Source organism: Heterocephalus glaber, unplaced genomic scaffold (assembly GCF_053883595.1).
Source record: "Heterocephalus glaber isolate CG9 unplaced genomic scaffold, H.glaber_assembly_v1.0 deba00001479, whole genome shotgun sequence".
Taxonomy (NCBI): Eukaryota; Metazoa; Chordata; class Mammalia; order Rodentia; family Bathyergidae; genus Heterocephalus; species Heterocephalus glaber.
Genome location: NW_028258316.1, coordinates 16,772,809 through 16,793,198, shown reverse-complemented (window position 1 = coordinate 16,793,198; position 20,390 = coordinate 16,772,809). Strand labels below are relative to the sequence as shown.

At 36.4% G+C, this 20,390-nt stretch overlaps 1 long non-coding RNA gene across 1 annotated transcript; it reads right to left on the bottom strand.

The window, feature by feature from the left end:
• Positions 1–1,415: 1,415 nt before the first annotated feature.
• On the bottom strand, positions 1,416–12,061 carry LOC110350119 (uncharacterized). The gene is made up of 3 exons (XR_002396451.2): positions 11,961–12,061; positions 3,191–3,247; positions 1,416–1,805 (listed from the first exon to the last, which is right to left on the bottom strand). It is a non-coding gene; the product is annotated as an uncharacterized LOC110350119 (long non-coding RNA).
• Between the last annotated feature and the right edge of the window lie 8,329 nt (positions 12,062–20,390).

The window sequence follows — 20,390 nt, the reverse complement described above, 5'->3', positions numbered from 1 at the left end:
AATGAAAACAGAACTTTCAGGAGATATGAAATAATGCTTCTGTGACAATTTTGGACATTGGTTTCATTCCCAACCTGGCCATTTGGTCTCCAAAATAAACCACTATCTTTCTTTGTGCAATAATGTTGAGATCTGTGCCCAGTTCACAAGGGCATTGTGTAGCTTATTAAATATAGGTAATACATTTTGAAATTGTCTTTGAAATGAACGAGGTGGATCCGAAACAAGATTAACCTCTGTTGTGTGGCTGTTCTGAGTCTGATCAAATGCACAAAACATCTTTTTCAAAGTGTATGTGGGAAAATCTACAATATACGCAAATGTTAATAAACTTCCACTAGCTTTTATAATTCCTGTTAGGACATGACACATCTTAGTTGCATCGTGAAATGTGTTATTTGGTTTTGCATATTGTACATAGGAGAGAAAGTTATTTTATCCATTGATAGAAATTCATTTTACTATTTTTACCACAGTAAATGACTGAAACTACGGAGGAGATGGAGGAAGAATGAAATGGAATAAATTGGCTTAACACAGATATTACAGCAACCTAATAAGTCCACAAATAGTAATAATAGTTACAATGTTTATTAAGGTTATGAAAATACTCTGAAAGTGAGATAACTTTTTTGTAGCAGAACAAACTTCAAACTTCCAAAATAATCTGGGATAATTTGTTTCTCTTCTTTAAAACGCTTCATTCGTTTGTTTCTGTATTCACTAAAGATTTATAAGATAGCTGCTGTGTGCCAAGCATTCATACCAATGGACATTGATACAGCATGGAATGAAAAGAAGTGAAGACCTCTCCGTCCTAACTGAGCCTGCGTTCATGGCTATGAGCTCGCTTGTTGCTGTTCATTATGGCATGTAGAGTCTGTCTGGTTAAGATAAAAATAAAGTTGACCTGGGAAAAATCAAACAAGGGTTATGGGACAGAGCTGTATTTTTGGACAATGTGGTTGAAGAAGGGCAAACTGAAAAAAAAATTAGAACATAGTACTGAGAAAGGAAAAGGATTGAGCCAGGCAGATTCCTAAAACGAGAACATTTCTGGTAGAAGTGAAGGAAGCACAGTTACACTGAGGCTGAGACTCATTTTAGCAGGAGTCGATTTTGTCACCAGGGTGGACTTTGCGATAGCATAATTATAAGAAAATCAGAAAATAGGGGATGTATTGTATAGGGCTTCTTGGGCATAGTAAGAAGTTTTTGGAAATACGAGGAGGTTAGTTGGTTAAGGGGCAGTGAGGAGATCTTGCCACACTAGAAATCACGAGATGAGAGTTTCACAGGAAATTTTAGTAGTTTTATATTATAATAAAATATGAATTTGTTAATTGCCTGTGATAGCCACAAAACTGTAAGCTCAATGTGAGCTGTTACCATGTTTATTTAGTCTTCATGTTTTTTCTGCAAATGGCCAGTGCCTGACACATCGAGACTAATAAGTATGTATTTTTAAATAGGTGAAGACACTTTCCAATTTAATATCACAGCATTGTTTCATTATGCTATTTTAGAAATGCAGGGGAGAAACCAAGAAATGGACTCCAAGAGTCACGCTCAGGCTTTTGGAGCCTATGTTTGGTGACATTTCTGTCTTGACAGCGGAATCCTATCTTTGAGAGTAAATGCCTACAATGTGGGATTTTCCCTTCCTCCTTGGATATCAGAAATCTGAAACTTACCTGCTGCTCATTTCTGGCTGCAGATATCTCTTTTGGTGCCAGTTTTGGTTCCCCACTCTCAGATGTCACCAGCTACCCTGCTGAATTCTCCTCTTGCCAGCCATGGCCCAGCTTAGGCATCAAATGGCCAGGGTAAACAAACAAGAAATTATCACTTGGAAAAAACATCTGATTAACTCAGCAGCAATTGCTATGAAAACAGAACACAGCAAAGGGCAGATGTCTGCTTCATTGCTTTCATTCCAAGGACTGATTGTTATGGAATGAGGTGGCCTTTCCACCTGGCATTGGACCACAGGGCCAGGTGGTGCCAGGTGGCCTGGACAGTAGGGAAGAAGACAGAACATCTCTGAGCCACCCATACAGGCTCTGATGAGTTTCTTCACACCCCCAGGGTGCCCTAATGTGGAAGAAATAAAAATAGAGAAAAGAACGATCCTAGGGATCTGGTTTGGGGTTCTGCCTTATAATTACCGGGGATCTTCAGGAAGTGATTGGACCTCTCTGATGTATCCTTTCACTGCCAATGAAATGTTAGCGATAAAGCCCAATGTACAGTGCTGTTGTAAAATATAATGAAAGAGTATTCAGGGGCAATTTGGGTTTACTACTTAATAGCACAAAATGGTAGTTGATTTTAATGAAAACTTGTACTTGAGAAATCTGGCTTAGTTGGGTTTGGGGCAAATGTATATTCAATTAATAAACCATTATGTGAATTTCATGGACACTATACAAGAAAATCTTTCTGTGCCCGAGGGCAAAATTTTCTTTCTTAATGATGTGTAATATTTTGGTTTTATATTAGAAACAAGTTCTAGGAAGGATGTGTTTAACAAGGACACTCCCTTATTGGTTATGGATGTATCAAGTTTGTTAAGTGAGATTGATCACAATAATTAACTGTGGTAAGGAAGTGGTTTTTGAGAACTGAATAGGAGAAAATGTGGTGAGTACTATAGGTGAAATAATTAATTTTTTCACAATTTGTGAAGAAGATGGGCATTTAACTCATTTGAGTCACAGAAACTTATCTTGTGTCTGTTTGGACAGAGAATAGTCAGGAACAAAAGCTTTAAAATGTGGAAATTTGATCATATCTGGTGACTAAAAGCTTGGAAGGAAAAAGAAATTATCTGTAGCTAATTTTTTTTAAGGTTTTAACATCCAAAAACTTTTATTGTTTTTTTATAATGATTTTATTTATTAGTTGCACCTGAGTATTAGTTGATACTGACCAGAAGAAAGGCATTTTGTGGAACATATACTGTATGTGGAAGATGCTACCCTAATATTTTATATGCACTTTTCCAGTTAATTCTTATTTAATAAAAACTCCATGAGATAAAGAGCTTGCTTGCACCATATCATGGATGCAGAGAATGTAAAATTAGAAACTTGCTAGAATATAGTAGACAGACCTTCCTGTGTGGGCTTGTGAGACTATAAAGGTAGAACTAGTGAAAATGAGACATGGGAAAGCAGACAAAACTCACCGCTGCTGCTTCCTCTTTCAGTGTAATCCAGGTCGACCGGCAACACACAAAGTAATCCTAGGCAAGAGGTGGAAGCATGTTAGGTCCTTATTGTTCAAAATGGGATTTATGGCTAAGTAGAATCCATACCTCCTGAGAATTTTTAAACACGCAGACACTAAACCAGTCATACTGAATCAGAATCTACATTTTTAACAGTAACCATAAATAATTTGTTTGCATGATAAAGTTTTTTTAAAAAATCTAATCTAAGTCCTTGAAGACTCTGAGACATGCAGCATTCTTTGAGGCATGGGTGAGATTTCCTTTGTGATTCTTCATGCTGAATAAGGCAGTGTGTGCCCCAGACAGCACATATGGTGTGTGATTAAGAAGATCTGGCTCAGGTCATGGCTACCCATTATCATGTAAGTCACTTTGGGAGCCACACCTATTTTTTCTGGGAAAGTTAAAAGTGACTTGAGTCCAGTCACTTCCTATGCCCTGTGGATAAGAAGGTCCAGCCTGCTTTCCTGACTCCTAGGTCATGACATACAGTTGAGAGTCAGATGTGGCCACATTTCAGGGAGATGCAAGCTCTTTGAGCCACATCCCTCCCCATAAGTTATGGAAACCATCCTGCCCTCCCTTCTCACCCTGAACTCAATTACTATGAGGCACCAACAAATTTGCTTTAATGTCCCTGCTCTCTGGCTATCATTCAGGGATGCTCTGATTAGCTGCATCCTCGAGAATGGCAAATGGGATGCATGAGCTATTTCTATTTTTGTGGTGATGCTGCACTGTGATTAGATTCTGGAAGAAGGGCAATTCTGTGGTAAAGTCATAGTAACCTTACTCCAACCCTTTGGAAAATAAACTGAAATTTTTAAATGGTCAGTGTTTTGAGGGCAACTATTCTGGGTTTGGACCACTCCTGCTTTTCAAATCCTGTTTTAAATTCTCTTCTGTAGCTGTTCTGTGACAAATGTATCATTTCCTTGTCATTACTCATCTTCCTATGAGTCCACCTGTCTTACCAGGCTGTATCTAGAGACCAAAGCTAGACTGCAATGATCAGACCACTCATAGGGCTGCTTCTCCCAGACTTCACCATATGTGATGCAGATGCAAGTACTGGAACTCTGTAGGATGGTTATAAAAATTAGGAAGGAGAGGACTGGTGGTAAAAGATAGAAATGAAGATTCACACACACATATGGAGATAGCAGAAAAAAGAGGACAGTTTAAGAGGGGATGAAGAATAAGAAGTGGGGCTATTAGATAAAGAGAATTATAGGATGTGATTAATGAAAGATAAAGAAAACAAAATACATAAGACTTAGAAGTAAAAGAGTCTGAGTACAATCAGACAGGAATATACGATGATACAAAGAGGAAAGGAGAGAGGCACAGAGAGACAGAGAGATCAACTGTGAAAGAGAATGAGAATTGAATGGGGCAGTGCCAATGCTTAAAGTGTAGAACAGTAATAATGTACAGTAATTTTGCATCCAAAACTTTGACAGTGAAAGAGGAGAAAGTTGTAAGGACATATGGCAGGGAATTTGGGAGTGAGTAATGTATCTCTTTAAAACTGATCAACCTGGTTTCTACTTTTCATGTATTATTTGTTCTCAATTTGGGTTCTTTGTGGATTTTCTACAAGATAACAGGACTGTAGAACAAAGTAAGTTAATGGTATATGATGAAAAGAAGGATGAAGGGGAAAAGAAGGTGGAAATTGAAGCTGAGATTGTTTCCAAGAAATAAAGCCCACAAGTCAAATCACTTGACAGAAAACCGTTCTGTAGTTTCTACTACCGCCAGTTATTTCCACTAACGCTTCCATTATATCATAGAACATCAGTGTGATTTAAGCTTTAATGTAAAATTTTCACCTTTGATTAAGAAAACAATATGGATGCTCAAAAAGGGACTCTTAAAATAAACTGGGGTTGCCCAATTCTACCATTAATCTATATTCTCTCAACAAATGTGTATATAATACATATGCATACATTATTTCTCTCATTATTTTCTCCATGCCAGGTCTTTTAAGAGACTTATTATCATCTCTGAATGGGTCAAAAAGCGTTAGGAAAGAGTGGTAAGGTGAGATCCATAAAGTCTTTTCTTTCAGCTTGAGTGAAGGAACAAGTCTTCACTTATTTATCACTAGATCCCAGCATAATGCCTGGTATATCACAACACTCATGAGTAATAAAATTGAGGAGATACAGAGTAGATGTATTAATTCATTAAATCGTTTTCCATTATATTCCAATCCCTGCTTTGAGTTCAGGATCAGATAACTTTGTTATACAGTTATTCAACTAATCTCATTTTTAGTTATTCAACTAATATTTCTTTAAATCAAAATCTCACTAAAAAATATCAATATATGATTAGGGTAGAGGTCTGACTACCTGGCATCTTCTTTACTTCCTCAAATTTTTAAGGTAATTCATTGAGCTAAGTCTGAAAAGAGTTGTTGAAAGAACAGAAGAATAGATTTTCAGTTTTCCAACAGAGCTTATGACCTAGGGTCCAAAAGTCATCAATCCTGATGTCAACATTAGAATTAATCAAAATCTGTGGGCAAGCCATCTCTCTATCCATCAGGTTTTCTTTTTCTATGTTTTTCTTTCTTCCTTTCTTTCTTTTCTTCTTTTTCTGTTTCATTATCTGTAAAGCAAGTTCTATAACTTATTTTTTCTATATGGATTAAATGAAAATTTCAACTTACTAATTATTATCTAAAATAATAGGTTAGTGGATGTGTTCAGATTTTCTCCTTGATTGTGAACTTATGAAAGTGATTCTTGAATCTGTGTACATGTTTTTCCTGTATCAAGTTTTGAAGTTGTAAATAGTATATTTTGATTATATAGAAATGAATGTGTCCAAGAGGACCAAGAAATAGAATGAGGTCCAGTGAGGGCATAGGAATTAAATCTATGCTAACCACACCAGTGACTACTAGTGTTATGTGGCTGTTAAGCACTATAATGGAACTCATATGAGTTGGGGAATGAATCTTAAATTCTATTTAATTTTATTTAGATTTAAACTTGAAAACAAACTTATGTTTATTTACATTTAAACTTACTAAAGCAGCAAGAGAGTGCAAACCACCATATTGGAGCAAAAATAAAGAACCGTTCCAGCCTCTTGTTAATTTCTAATGGAAATGGCTGCTCTAAAATATTGCTACTCTTCAAGTAACAGAGTAACACAAAGTAAAAATTCGGTTCATACTCATGTGAAATTATGCTTACAATGGATAATTGGCTGGCATCAACAGGTCTAGTGATAAATCTTAGCTCTGCCAATTTCTAATTGTAGTTTGAAAAGAAAGCCAATTCTATCCTCAATTTTATCAGCCATCAATGGAAATATAATTGAAATGATATGCACACTCTCACACACATACATGAAACAACTCTGAATTATAATATACAATGCTGTTGAATTTTCTAATATTGGTTAAAAAATTGTGATAAACTATACTTGCTTGCAACAGCAGCAATAATCTTTTTTTCCTGTTTGTTTTATTGTGTTTTTTCTCACGATATTGCTGGTCAGATAGGTGGGTCTGCTGATGTGGACACAGCAAGACTGACCAGCTGTGCTCTTCCCATTTCTGGGAAGTTATCGACTGATCTGGAGAAATTTCAGCTCAGACAATTGAGATGCTATGTTTGGGCTGTCTGTGCCTCATCCTCCAGCAAATTAGCCATGGAATAGTTAATGGAGAGGAGGCAGGAGGAAGAGAGGAAAGAGAAAAAATAGAAGTATGTGTGCCTTTTTCCAAGTTCCTGTGCCAAATTCTGTTGATTAAAGTAAGACGCATCACCAAACCTTTTGGACAAGTGATCATGTTCATATGAATGGCTTTTGAGAAAGAGTAAACCTCAAAGTTAAAGGTCAAGGTATAAAAATTAGGGCCTTTAATACATTCAATATAAAAAAATTTCTAATAACAACACTTCATTCTTACTTAAATGAGAACTAACATCTAATTCAAATAGTTGCTTTGGGTACAATTACAATTTTTATGTGATACATATTTATATTTATTTCAGACAAACCAGGTTACATTATGCTGAAGTTTTAAAGCTGATATAAGGTACTGGGTCATTTGATTCTAACTTTTAAAAGGGAACTATGCAAAGACGAGTGAGGGTAATGGGTGCCTTAGAGATATTGTAAACCAACAAAATAAGTACTGTCAAACGAGCGTACAAAACAGGAGAGAAATAAGAGCACTAGCGTCAGCTTTAGTACAAATTTAGAACATCGAAAGGCCAAAATTCATTGGGTGCTGGGGTCAGCCATGTAGTCAGTGTGTGGTCGGAAATGGCGCCTTCGGAGATCCATGCTGCCTCCCATCCTTCTGCCTGTGCCACTCAGTCTTCCTTAGTTTTCATATCATTCTATTGTCCTTTTTGCAGTCACAGAATTTCACCACTGGCACAGGAACTGAACTTGGTCTTAATGGAGGTCTTAGATTCTGCAATGTTTTCTCATTGTCTGTGTTTTGTTTTTGCTTTTTTAAAAAGGCAGGTGTCCTTTATGATCCCTCCCACAAATGACTCAGCTGTTCCTTTGCAGTATCATAACATTTATCTGGTCCAAGGTTTGCATTCCTTCATTCCTTAATGGTTATAATGGTTTTCTTTTCTTTTTTTAATGCGTTCTCTAGTGTAAGCCTTCCCCACGGTGTTCCAATGGGGAACTCCTAAAGCATAGTGTTATTCTTAACCTACAGCAGCAGTCATATCAGTCACACAATGGCATGCTTCTTACTCAATTATAGCATTAGTATGTTTTATAAACTGTTTAAATTGGCCACTCCCTACCTGACTATGCTCAAGTCTTGCACCTCTCTGTCTGCTCTCTAGCTACATAATAATTCTCCCAGATCCTCAGTCATCATCATATTGCTTCTAGCCCTGAGTTCTTCACTCTAGGCCCTCTGCTCACGGCCTCTCCTCTTTCTTTCATCCTTTTTCCTTCCCTTCTTTCCTTTCTTTCACTTTTGCCCAAATTACTCCTATCAGTATTTCAGACCTCAGATTCAGTGTCACTTCCTTGAATGAATATTCCCGGACATTCCAGCCATTAAGCTTCCTTGCCACACAATGACAAAAATAGTTGAATTTTAGATCTAATACCTCTCTCCCAAGAAGATTGTAATCCCATGGGAAAATTGCTGAAACTTCTTATTTGCTATTGTCTCCACACTTTTTAGCCCACAGGAGGCTCTCAAGAAATTCTTGCAGGAAAAAAGAAAAACATGGAAATAAAGCTTTTGTAAATAAGGAGAAGGGTTACAGGAAGGGGAATAGAATGGTAACCAAAGATAGAATGAAGATGTGTTATGTACATGTCCAAATCACCCATGATAAATATGATCATTATTTACTGCAAACATGTACTAATAAAAAATATGTGTTAAATTGATAAAGAAATGATGAAATTGCCACCTATAGTAATTAAACAACTTGTTTCAAATAAAATGTTCACTAATGGTCATGAATCAAGTTATTCAATTCTATATCCACTGTATATGTTTGAGTGAGTGCATTTACCCCAAGCATCACACCATCTCAGAGAACAGCATTTTAGCATTTGAAGGAAGAAAGGGTGAAAATAAAGAAGGAAGGAAAAAATGAAGGAAAAGGGAAGGGAAGAAAGAAAAATGGCAGGCAGATTACCCATTTGGATAGGCACAGAGGAAAATACAGAGACAAAGCATTTCTCCTGTGTTTCTCTTAAGTGATTGATGTTTTAGTGTTTGTCAAGACTAATGAAATGTCAACTTGATAAGAAATAAATAGACTGCGATTAACTGGAATAAACAGTATTAATTATTAGCAATAATTTGGAAGGATTTCTAAATAGAGGGCCCTGTGCTTTCTTAGTTTAAGTATATTCAATCATAATAATAATGAAGAAAAATTCATAAACATTTATTAAGTTATTCTTTAAGTTCAATGTTTGTGAAGTGTTGTTCTAAGCATTTAACATTTATAACACCATAACAACTCAAAGGTCAATAATTGTTTTTTTTTTTCTGGTGCCGGGGATTGAACTCGGGTCCTTGCAGTTGCAAGGCAGGAGGTTGAACCACTGAGCTAAATCCCCAGCCCAAAGGTCAATAACTTTATGATCTTAAATATATAGGTGCAAGGAAGTTAAGGGACATACAAGTTATAAGTAAGTGGAGATATATTCTCCATAGTCGTCATGTCCCAAAACTGTTAATATTCATTGTTAGTTAGAATGCAGAGAAAGAGCACTCTTTATACTGATGAGGAATTATAATTTTATATGATCTTTTTATAAGGCAATTTGGCAGAGACAATTTGGTAGAGATGGGTATTTTAATCATGTCTCCTTGGCTCTGCAAATATATTTCTGGAATCTGTCACAAACAGGCATATGTCATTGTATACAACAACAAGCAAGTACAATAAAAATAGCGCATTTCACATCATTATATAGTGTTCTCCCTGTATCTTTCTGGTCTACAAGTTTCTCTGTGTGCAACATTCCCTCTTCCTATGTGAATGCCAGGCACTGGAGTCCACTCTAATCTAGTATGTCTTCATCTTAACTAGTTTTATTTGCAAAGACATTATTTCTAAACAAAGTCACACTGAGATTTGAGAGGATATTCCTTTTCCAAAAAGCATGATACAATCCAGTACATTATTTAATAGAATATATAATTATGCAAATAATAATATTCATTGTTAAGGTGAACAACTGTGAAGTTCCTATGTACCAGATACTGTACAATGTCCTTTTACAGATTATCCTAAATATTCTAACTACAACACAATAAGAAAGTGCATTTATTACTGCTGTTGACTGTTAAAGAAACTGAAGCTTGCAGAATAAATCAACTATGGGTTATAACACAGTTAGTAGTTAGCAGAAATGGGTGAAAACTCCAGGTGCTTAAATATGGAACCCACACTATTAAACATGAATAACTAAGAACATATATTTTTAGATTAAGAAATCAAAGCAATATGTAATATATAATGTACCATGGCACCATTTTGTCAATAAGACATGTATGAGATTATAAGTATGTGATAGAAATAAATAACATAATATAAAATGATGATTGATATGTAGTAAACAAGTTTTTTTCAAATGCCAGCAATGAATGGGTAAGGAAGGGGTGACAGATGATTCACTTAGAAGGTTTATATACTAGTGATTATTCTTTCCTTCTTGAAAAGCACATTTAATGCCTTCAAAATGTCAAAACTCTATACTAATGGGAAGGAAATTCAGATTTTATCAGTTTTAACCACAGATGAAAATCCTTCCAGTAGAGGAGGAAATAGAATGTAGCCTACTGTACACAGCAGGTTTTGTATCCAGTGCAGCCAATAACACTCGATTTTCTTAAATAATCCTTGGAGTTACAGTCAGTTCATTCCCTCATTCTTTCCCTTTCTCATTAATTGAACAAAAATATTTGAGAAAGTACTCTATATTCCTTTAGTGTCTCTTCTATATCTAATATTGCAGGATTATGTTTGTATATGTAGGCATGAGAGGTTATTATATTTACACAAAAAGTCTAATAGTTAAGGAAAAGTTTATGATGCTTATGAAAATATAATTTATCCAATATAATATTAATGAAAATATGGAATTCGAAAATACCTAAATGAAATATGGAACTCTATCTAATACTCTGCTCTTTGCAGTTATGTTTTGTTTATGCTTTCAATGTTTAATCTCTTATTTTTCTCATGAATTTGATTCACTTTCTTATCTCCAGAACCTAGCAAGTGTAGTACTATACATAAACTACTTAAATTAATAATTTTAGGAAAACAAATAAGGATTTTCTGCCACAACAGAAAAGTTGCCTGAGCTTGAAGTTGGTCAGCGTGGTGCACAGCCTTCCTGAGGGTTTACTTCAGTGGTACAAACCCCTGGGAGTCACTCAGCACACAGATCCTTACTGTCTCTAGGAGCAATCAGCAGATTTTAATATTTTGCCTCATTGATGTAGATAATTATTGTTCCAGTCTGATGAGATCATGGAGTCTGTGTGTTTAAATCGACTTTGAGTTTAGTACCAGTATTGCCCATCACTAATGTTGCAAATGTAGAGAAGTTAACGTATCCTTCTCAATCTCAGCCCACTCCTGTAGCCCAATGTTAACACTTGCTTATAGTTTTTTCATGAAGGTCATAACTAGGACAAGATGATGACGCTTTGAAAGAAAAGAGGCTGTGGTTTATAGATTTGGAACATAGAGGGCAGTGACAATTATCAGGACCCTGCTGAAATGAATTTATTAGTAATTCTTAATTGAAATTAAGTAAATTGCATTTGATTTATGACGCTGATTCAAATAAGTAATGAGATATGTTTTATGATTATCATATCATGGCAACAAATTTCCTTATAAGAAACAACAACAGTAATAAAAACCAAATGTCCATACTCTCTCTCTCTCTTTTTTTTTTTGGTACTGGGGATCGAACTCCGGACTTTGTGCTTTCGAGGCAGGAGGTGGAACCACTGAGTTAAATCCCAAGCCCAATACTCTCTCTTTTTGAGATGCTGCCTGTCTGATAATCTCAATTTGTGGCTTCATGAGTCCTTCTCCATGTGTTCAGTGGCCCCACTAGCAGAGTGAGGCTCAGACTGAGCTGTTATCTGTGAGGTGGTGATAATACCGTACTGTTTACATGATGCCTTTAAACCTGGTTTCCTTATTTTAAAAATGGGAATCATAGTACCTACCTCATGAAATGTTGGGAATTAAGAAAATAGCACATTTGAATTGATTATTTTAACTCCATTTTTCTTGTATTCTGAGCATCTTTGTACACCATTGAACCAACTTCTGTAGCTCTGTGTTTTATGATGACACAATACTCCAGCAGCGACTACATAAATGGGTAGAGATACAGATAGTGTGTGACACCTCTGTGTGCTCTGCTAGGTGATTTCTCAGCTGGAGTTTGCTTCAGGGCAGTTCTTGGAGTGATTCTGCTTTCCAGTGATTTTTCTCCAGTTCTGATTCTATTTCCTTTCCTATCCCGTTACAATATACCTTCGAAGATAACAAACTCTGGACCTACAGCCTAAGCTCGTCAAGCTAATCTGTCTGCTGGCTAGGCTTTTGGGCTGTCATCATCTCACTCTGTTGAGCTGATAAGATAGGTAACAAATAGTGTTTGAGGATACCTCAGTGTTCCACTTTGAACAGAAGTAAAAGGAGTTGAAAAATCCAATATACCAGGGGCACCTCTCACCGATGAGTGTTCTAGGATGGTGTGTTTCTGGCAAGTGGGGCCAACATCTTTTCCTGTGCAGACTCTGAGGAGATGATTCCATATATATTAAAAATACTGGTTTCAAGTCCCCAAAAACTGTTGCTCAAGAGAGTGGTTGCCACTTAAGTGGATGAATTTCACTTCCAAAATTCCAGGATAAATTCCAGTTCTAAAATTAGTGCACAAAATCTGGAACCGGTTTATCTGGATGTGATGCTTGACTTTGAAACTTAATGACTCTGTGATCCTGTGAAAGTATGTTAGCTTCACTAAGCCATAGTTTCTTCAGTTACAACCTACTTTTTTAACCAGCACACTTTTGCTGTACATGCAGTTTACAATCGCCTTGGGGAGCAGATATATGTACATAATACAATGTGGTTCTTTTTTAAAATCCTCTTTCCTTTCCCTTCCTCCTTCTCTAAGTCCCCTTTTCCCATTTTCCTTCTTGTTGACATTATTAATCTTATCTCATTTTATAATATATAATATGCACATTTATTGACAATATGGTTTCAACAAAAATAGCAACCCCACTTATTCATGAGGCTATTAATAATTAATGTGCATTAATAGAGCCTCCACTAAACAAAACACCATAAACCAATAGCATGTGTTGAGTTTTCCATAACTTGTAAATAAATCAATCCAGACTAATAGAGATATCAGACTCCTTATTATAAAGAAAATTAATCTAGACCTGGGGGTGGTGGTACACACATGTAACCTCTACACTGGGGAGGAGGAGGCAGAAGGATCACTGTAAATTGTAGGCTGGCCTGGACTAAGATCCTGTCTTAATCCCTTCACACACACAAAAAATAATAAAAATGAAGGCAAAAGAAATTTTGTCATCTAGCACTTACTGGAGAAAGTGAGATATCTAAGCAGTTTGGCATGTTGTTCTAAAGCCTAGATTGTTGGTTCAAGCCTAGTTCCATTGCTAATTTGCAGTTCTATTCCTCATTAACTAATACCTTGGGCAAAGTGCTTACATTCTCTGAGTTGCACTTTCTTTATTTTAAGAGTGTGGATTATGGAATCTACCTCATAGGCTTGTTACCTGACATAGATCCCTCAGAACCTAGCCTTAAGTAATCACTAGTGTGACAATTTGGGTCTTAAATCTACACTGAGATCCCATGAGTTGAAGGTTGGATCTCAAGCCTTTGGCACTGGTGGGAGAGTGGTAGAACCTCTAGGAGGTGGGTCCTACTGGGAAGAAATCAGGTCATTGTGTCCATGCCTTTAAAGGGGATTTGGGGATGCTGGCTGCTCCTCTGTCTCTCTTCCACTTCTCAGCATCTATGGGGTAAGAAATTTTGTTCTTCCATAAGAAGTTTTGTCTCCTGTATTCTGCCTTACACCAGACTCAAAAGCAATGGGGCCAACAAGTAAACTTTTTGTTCTTCTGTGTTGATTATCTCAGGTATTTTGTCAATGATGAAGAGCTGAGTAACATATTTTGCTATAATAATAACATCTAAGAGTTATACTGGTTGAATATCCCTTATTTCAAATGTTTGGAACAAAACATCTTTCAGATTCAGAACTTTTTGGGCTTTTTGAAATATTTTTTATGCATAATGAGATAATTTCAAGTTTGGACTGTAGTCTACCATGAAATTCTTTCATATTTTAAATATGTCTGTGTAAATATGTGTGTGTTTTGGGGTGTGTGTATTTCTGTATGTATGTTTGTAGCTGTTCCTGGTGATTGAACACAGGAAGCTCTGAGCTACATTCCTAGTCCTATTTATTTATTTACTTACTTATTTATTTTGACAGGACCTTGTTAATTTGCCTAGGCTAGCTTCTAATTTGTGATTGTACAGGTCAGACTCTTGAGTAGCTGGAAATCAAAATGCGCACCACTCTGCCTGGCTCAAATACATTTTATACATATAGGCTGCATGTAATTTTCTGCAATCTTTTCAATGACCCTGTAATTTGACTATAACCCATCATGTGATATCAAGTGGAGATTTTCAGCCTATGGTATCATATCAGTGCTTAAAATTTTTCAGATTTTGAATTTCTCATTTTGGACATTTGGATTAGAGCATCTCAACCTGTATAACAATAACAGTTTGCAATTACTAATGTATATTACATGGAGCCCAATATAGGGCTCTGATTTCTAATCTTGTAATTTTTTTCCACTATGATTCTTTTACAAGAATGGGTGATACAAAGTGGACCAAAGAATGCAAATCCTAATCAGTGAAATCCAATGACAGGAACAGCAATGATATTGAAGCTACATTGTTGGAATCCAGGTCAGAGATCCTGGGAATCACAACTAGACGGTGGCAGTGAGAATGTATTGACACAAGCAAAGCCTTCATAGCTTAACTGGCTTGCTGGCAGCCATTTAGAAACACTGCCATAAATCTCCCTATGCTTCAGCACCACTGGCCTGACCAGTTCCCTGGAGAGCTCATCTACTCCCCACTTAGTGAATTCCTCTGAGGGCAGAGTGGCAACATGGAATGGCACAGACACTACCTTAAATCACTGGCTTTGTGCTCCAGCCCAGCTGCTTGCCTATTGCAGAGGCATCTTGGAACTCCGCATCACTGTCTCTGAGCAGCCCAGGGGACAATGGATGGCATGGATTCCGTCATGCAGCTGCTCTGATCCACATTTGTTTCTTCTCTGTGGATGCTGGGTCTTCCTGGTGATATTGCTTTCCTTAAGGAAAAAAAAAGCAAACATTTTGACTGCAATTCTAAATACAAAGGGGTGATACCTGATTAATGAATTTCAAAGTGATCAACCCCTGGGCCGGGGATTTAGCTCAGTGGTTTTTTCGCCTGCTGCGCAAGCGCGAGGACCCAAGATTGATCCCCAGTACAAAAAAAGAAAAGTGATCAACCCCTGATACTATTTTCTGAACCAAAAGTACAACCCAACATTTATTACAAGGAGTACAAATAGCCATGCTTGCCGACGTTGCTTACTAACTCTGGTGATCTTGGATAAATGTTTCAACTATGTGTGCTTAGGTCCCCAGCTATCTAATTCTCAAGCTATGTAGATGTAAACTTTGCCATGGTGATTATACATAATAAGCCAACCTAAAACTCAGTGGCTCAAGACAAAATCGGTTATATTCATGATCACACCTGATGAAGGGTGGACTCAGTTGGAGGCACTCGGCTTCTCCTTGCTAATGGTTGCGTTGGTTGTCTCTGTATGTATCACATGTGTCATCTTCTTAGATCAACAGGTTGACTGGGCCTCATTCTTCCTTTGAGATTTCAAAGACAAATGAGATAATTTGAAAACAGGAAGCTTCATCTGGCCAAGGTTTGGTGCACTATTCCAAGTGCTAAGGTTAATTGGATGGCTGAGACTTAAGGACAGAGACAGGGAAGGGGAACTTAGCTAGCATGAAACTATGACATGAGTGGAGATATAAGAAATAGGTGAATAATTGCCCCAGCATAACTCCAATTATTTAGAGTATTGTGTAATATATGTATCTAAAGCACTTGATAAATGACTTGACAAATAATAAGACACATGTGGATGCTACCTTTTTCTAAAACTTTGTTTCTATTTTTCTGACCAGTCTCTTGATATTTTAGTATTCTATTGCTGTGTAAAAATTACCGCAAAATTTAAGCTTAGAATCATACCATTTGTTTTCCCTTGCTTTCTGTTAGTAAGAAAATATATCCAGGTGGGCTTGACTGGATACTCATCTGCAGATCTGACAAGACTACAAAGTGTTTACTGGCCATGGTTCTTATCTGAGAACCTTGGTGTAGGGTCTATTTCCAACTCATTCATGTTGCTATGATAATCAATTTCCTTGCTGAGGCCTGCTCTCTGACCTCAGAGGCCAGCCATGTTTTTTCTCTCATGAGTTCTTTCCATATTCAAAACAATACCTGCACCTTGTGTCTTTTTTATATATCATATATCTCCCAATCTTCTTCTGTTATCACTGGGGAAAAGCTCTCTATTGTCATGGGATTACATTGAGAGTTTCTGAGATAATCCAAGATTATCTCTCTATTTTAAAGTCAACTTTACATAAATAAATAACTATAATTAAATATAAGTATCATAATAATCATTGGACTAATATGCCATTGTAACCAACCACATGTTTCACAGAAGAGGGTGAGACAGGTCATCTGTGGGTGGCCATTAGAGAAATTCAGCCTATTCTATTGATAATGTAATAAGGAGCTTAATTTTCCTTCTCTACAATAATGTTGGAGAGTATACTATAGCTGTGCGGAAATCTGTTAGGTTCTAAGTAGATATTGTGAATTATATAATAAACAGCTGTTTTCAAAGCATTGTCTGAGCCTTCCCAAGACTGATAACATCCAGCACAATTTTTATATACTTTTAATCTTGTCAGTGAACCTGAATGATACAACCTGATATGTAGTTTGAAATTCACTTGGATCAGTTTAATAATTAAACTTAAAATCAAATCTCAAAAGATTTTTGTATTTCAGAAAAACTGCTTTGAATAAATTTCAAAAAAATGAATCTAACATCCTGAATTGAGAGTCCTAAAATATCTTTATACATAAGAAAACAAAGCTTACAAGTAGTACATGTAAGAAAAAAATTGGTTATCAAGTTCAATGTGTATCAGCAGTGTAATATAGCTGTTTTCCAAACTAAAACAGATGAAGGCTAAATTAAAGAAGTTTATTGTTATGCTCCAGGTAGGAGATAGCTCTGGTTTTGCTTTCAGGTAAAATCATGCTAGGATTTAGGTCATGTAATTTAAAGAAGACAGACACTTAAAGATGTATCAAGAAGAGAAAAATCATGTTGTGTGTGGTCTCCAAATCATGCTAAAATAAGTAAAGTTAGTCTAAAGTTTTGAGGTTCAGGGAACAAACAAGAAACACGAACGGTGCCAGCAGATAAACTGGGATGGATGACTCAGTGCAACAACTACCTCAAAGCTGGGAAAAGAGATATTAGAAGTAATTTCTTGGTAGTTACATGTTCCTCCTTGGGACAAAAAGTTCTGGAACTAGAGATTGATGGTGGTGGTACATCGTTATGAATTTACTCAATGATAGTGAATTAAAATGAATCGATTAAATGAACAAAATAGTTAAATGGCAAATTTGATGATATGTATGTTCTACCGCCATTGAAATAAATCTGACAACTTAAACAATGCTTCTCAAACCTAGCTGTGCTTTAAAATCACATAAAAGGACTTGATGAAAATAAATACTTGACTTATTACACTGGATATTCCTATTAAGAAAATCTAGAGTGATGCTTAGGAATTTATCTATTTAACAGAAATTTATTGAACAACTAATTTGCTTCTGGCACTTTGCTGTCATTGAAGTGGAACATGGGCCAACATTTGGGAACCATTAATTTCAAAGCTTAGATTTCCTATTAACACAGGTATTCATGCTGTGCCCTGGAGATGCAATTCCAGATTAAAAAGCAAGTGAGCCTACTAGACCCATTAGTTCATGTCCAATTCTCAGGATTATTTGAATTTATAAAATTGCAAGAAATCAATCACAGGTTTATTGTGAGTCTTGCCTCCAATAAAAAAATGAAATATTCTTCCTTTGCTTCTTTTGTGCAAACAATACCATGGCCAAATTGATTTGAAATTTCAGGGGAAACATATGTGCTCATTTTCCAAATTTTCCATTTGTAATGATTAAGTGACTAATGAGAGATGCTAAAGAGTTATTATAGCATGGTGATATAGAGCATGAATTAGTTATCATGAGGGTTCAAATTCTAGTACTAGCTTTTACTGCAAATATAAGCTGGAACAACTGATCATTTTTTCATTTCCTCATACCAACTTGCATTACCTGAAATAGACATGAAATGTGTAACAAACACCTCATCCCATCCTTTGAGGATGTAGATGCTGTGTAGATGTTGCATGAACCTGTGTAGAGACAAAAGGTCTGAGTTTTCATAATCCACAGCTGCAGGCACTATGGTGAGCTTCATCAGGGAAGGGAGTGTGGCCTTCTGTGAGTCAAGTCAGTTTTCTTCATTCAACGACACTTTCTGGAGAGGGCCTTGGCTAAGAGTCATTGGCAACTAAAACTCCCAATAGTTGGGAAGGTAGGGTTTCAATCCGCAAGCTAGGAGGGAGGGATCTGAGTGCCACTACAGCATTAACTCTAACGCTAAGTCTCAGGATTTTTCAGTTTCTAGTTAATATAGGAACATCTATGTCATGAAACAACTATTCAGTTTAATGTGACCATGGATACACAATGTTTCCACAATGCCTGTCATACTGCCGTTGTTCAAAAAGGATAAATACAGTGGACAGAATTCTAAGATGAATTCCATTGGTTTTTAGCTTCGTAAAGTCTTTAGCTCTTTATATATGTGTGGAGCCTGTGAATATGATATGTTAGTCTGGTGATTATGTTTCTTTATACAGTAAAGGGGAGATTGTCTTCTGTGGGCCCCACCCAAGGCTTTGGATAAGCCTTTTCAAAGCAAATACTTTTTCTGACTGGTTTCAGAAGAGAAAGCTGTTCTTGGTTGGCCTGTAAGAAAGCTATCAATCTTGTGAGATACATATGTAGGGAACAAAGGATGGACACCAAGACTGCCTCTCAGAGTGGAGACTGGTTCCCAGACTGTAGCTGGGAATAAAAAGGGGACCCCACAGCTATACTCACAAGGAAAGAAATTGTGTGAATATTCTGTAAGCATAGAAAAGGACTACAGATGATAGCCACAGTCTTGGTTGACACATCGAGGCCAGTCACCTCATATCTGATCTTTGGACCTATAGAGACTATAAGGTAATATTTTCTTGGTTTGAATCTACTAAGTTTGTAATGATCTTTGGACCTACAGAAACTGTAAGATAATATTTTTTGTTTGAATCTACTAAGTTTGTAATGTTTTGTAGGGTAGATGTTTAAACAAAACTGATAAGATTTATTATTATGAATACTACTTCTACTACAGTAAATTTTATTTCAAATTTAAACTCTTGGGCATTTTTAAAACTCAAAATTATAAGTCATCCACATTTATTCCAGAGTAGAGGATTAAGACAGTAGAGGAAGTATCTTTGATGGAGCTCTAAAAAGTTATCACTAAGGGTGTCTCTTTTGTTTTTTTTGGAATTTTGTATTGCACCAGGCTAAGTATACAAAATAAGGGAACAATCTTTAACTTGCAGCTCTGGTTTCCCAGAAGAGTCCCACTTATTCCAATTATCACAGTGCCTCCATTCAGCCTTGAGTATCACAGGGGGAATGATAACTAATATTATCTTACAGTTGCCCCACATAGTTCTGGCCCCATCCATGTTGGAAACACACTCTTCCTCACTTTTCACCAACACACTGAGTAGTTAGTCCTTATTGAATGTTCACCATGTTCCAGATGATGTAGTTACAGAAATAAGCAATAGAAGACTCACAGCCACAAACTCACGTATCCTTGTGGATTTGGGAATCTAATGAGAAATAAAGGCAATTGTATGATATTATAGAGTAATATAACTTTTGTGGTTGAGAGAAATGAATTTAGAAACAAGGAAGAGCATGATTAATTTTGTTCACAGGCAGTTTCTCAGAGAAGGAGTGAACAAAATTCAGAAGAGAAAAGCAGAAGAAAGACTTGTCTTCTAAGTCATACTTTAACCTTGAACATTTTCCTAAAGGAAAAGTTGATATATGAAAGTGTTTAAAATGGGAAAATTAAATGTTCCATTATTTTTATACATTAATATATTTATCTCATACTTGCCACCTGAAATGATTGATATCTAGCTCTGCCTATTAACAATCCTTCTACTCAAATTCCATCTTCTGATAATTTCAGCTCCTTGTGAATGTGAACCCATCTTCTCTGCCTCTACTTTGACATAACACTTTTAAAATTTTCATTC